This window comes from Ciona intestinalis, chromosome 8 (assembly GCF_000224145.3).
Source record: "Ciona intestinalis chromosome 8, KH, whole genome shotgun sequence".
In the NCBI taxonomy this organism is placed as follows: Eukaryota; Metazoa; Chordata; class Ascidiacea; order Phlebobranchia; family Cionidae; genus Ciona; species Ciona intestinalis.
In genome coordinates this window covers 880666-882849 of record NC_020173.2, presented here as the reverse complement: position 1 = coordinate 882849, position 2184 = coordinate 880666, and the positions used below count along the sequence as shown (strand labels likewise).

Here is a 2184-nt window from a genome sequence, read left to right as displayed (position 1 = left end):
AACCACCACACTCGTAATAAAAGGCGTCGAATTCCGGTACGAAATCACCTCTTTGTTCACAAGATAACAAAGTGAGTGGTTGGTTTGTTTTAGTCGTGTTTTGTGACTAATATTTTTTCTGCAGATGAATAAGTCAGCGCTTCTCCTCTTGCTTGTCATCGGACTCCTCGTCCTCACCGAAAATACGAATGCTCATTCTCACGCAGTTATTCGTCGTCGTAGTGGGAGCTCGAAGTGGAATTGGAACCAAAGGCAAAATGGTGAGCATTAAAGGATGATGCTATACTCACAAGTGCGTGATTGGTACGGAAAACCCGCAATGCAAACGTCTAGTGAAATCAGCATTGATTAACATCTTTATAATTTTACACGATGATGGTTTTTACATTCGTTATAACTTGCAAACGAATGTTGTAATTCGTATTTACGACGTAATTCGTAACCAAACACATCAGAACAACAGAAGGAAATGATAATTATTTATCTAGCGCGTTAAGCTTTGTTTGTTTCGTAATAACACATTAAAAGGAAAGAAACAACGAAATATTATGGTCATAATTCGCAACTTATTTGTGTATTTCGTGATGATCGTAAGAATAATTCGAACATAGGTCCTGTCATAATTCATAACAATTTTTACACCATTTCAGCTGAAGAAGCCATTTCAGCTGAAGAAGTCGAGGATGATAGAAGGTGAAACGATAACTAGACGACTTAAAATGCAAAACACTTGCTGTCGATATCAATAAACCAACATGCATATATACGTCTTTGTGTTTACAAGCAATCTATATATTTCTCAATGGAATCATTTATGAAGTACATCCATACTTGAGAATTATCTTTGCAAGTGCTTATTGGGGTATATACAGATACAAACCTATATTGAGCAATAATACTTACAACCTACAGTCATACTGATGGTATAAAGCTATGGCAATGTAACAATAGATAAAACTGCGTATACACTAAACTAAATGTGACAGAAAAGATAAAGACAGGGTCAGATAATTGCAACATGGGAAGTGTATACATATTAATATTGGGCACGTTAGTGGGAAAATAAACTCGTTTTCGCCGATCAATTGTTGGGCACGATGTGGCTATATATAGATCCCTATTGGACACGTTTTGACAATACAGGTTCATTATCATCGACCGGTTGGTATTGTTATACTTGTGTTTTTTAACATATACGTATAATTATTCTTTATTTTCAAATTTAGTCTTTAATGTCTTGACTGAAATCAAATCATAATACATATATTGTATAGTGGGGAAAGATGGGACACTTAAGAACATATTGCCCAATATTCCCCAAATCGAAATACATGACGGTTTTGGGTGATAGTACGAATTATTACTATCATATAGTAGTGTGGGGGAAGATGGAACACTTTGTCCGACGAGAAAAAAATTAAATGTTCTCTTTTACGGTTCCCCATTTAATGATAATCAGATAAATAATGTTACAGAATTATTCGACAGTATTTTGCACGTCAAAACCGATTACAGTTTCTTAAAAAAAATATGTTAAATAGAAACTTTATTTTTTGAACCGGTAAAAATGGGAAATGATAAGGTGCTAATTTTGAATGCTAATTTATAGTAAAGCCGATGAAATGTTGTAGTTTGCGAGTGTGAACGATTAAACTATAGTTTTATAGATTTATAACATAAACTTGAATATTTCGTACAGTTCGATTTTGTCTCATAAAACTAGTATTAGTTTTGTGAAAAAAAAACTGAGATAATAAGCATAAGGAAAATAGGCAGGGGTCAATATGAGTTAACTTGGGATAAAAACAACTACAAAAATATCGTTTTAAAGTTATATATATAAACTTTACATGGTAAAGAAACTAGCTCGGCCGGTTAATTTCGCTAGGTTAACTACAAGTTTCAGAATACTGTTAGTGTAAATATATTTCAATTTGGGGTCCCATCTTCCCTCACGTAATTTTGTAGGTTTTTATAAAGCTGAACATCCTGTTCTTGCAAGTAATTTCCCACAAATTTTTTAAGCATGTTTTATTTAAACGGCTAGTCTTTAAATTCATCTCTTCCACTCATTACAGAAAGTATTTTCTGCATGTGCAAATTGTTTTTCTATCAGTATCATCAGTGTTCAATCTATATACTCGTCTTCCGAAAGTCGTATGCAAAAGTTTACACTATTAACGT

The 2184-nt window shown here is 33.4% G+C and overlaps 1 long non-coding RNA gene across 1 annotated transcript; it reads left to right on the top strand.

The window, feature by feature from the left end:
* Positions 1-769, top strand: LOC100181535. The gene is made up of 3 exons (XR_001974839.2): positions 1-71; positions 125-260; positions 651-769. It is a non-coding gene; the product is annotated as an uncharacterized LOC100181535 (long non-coding RNA).
* Positions 770-2184: the final 1415 nt, after the last annotated feature.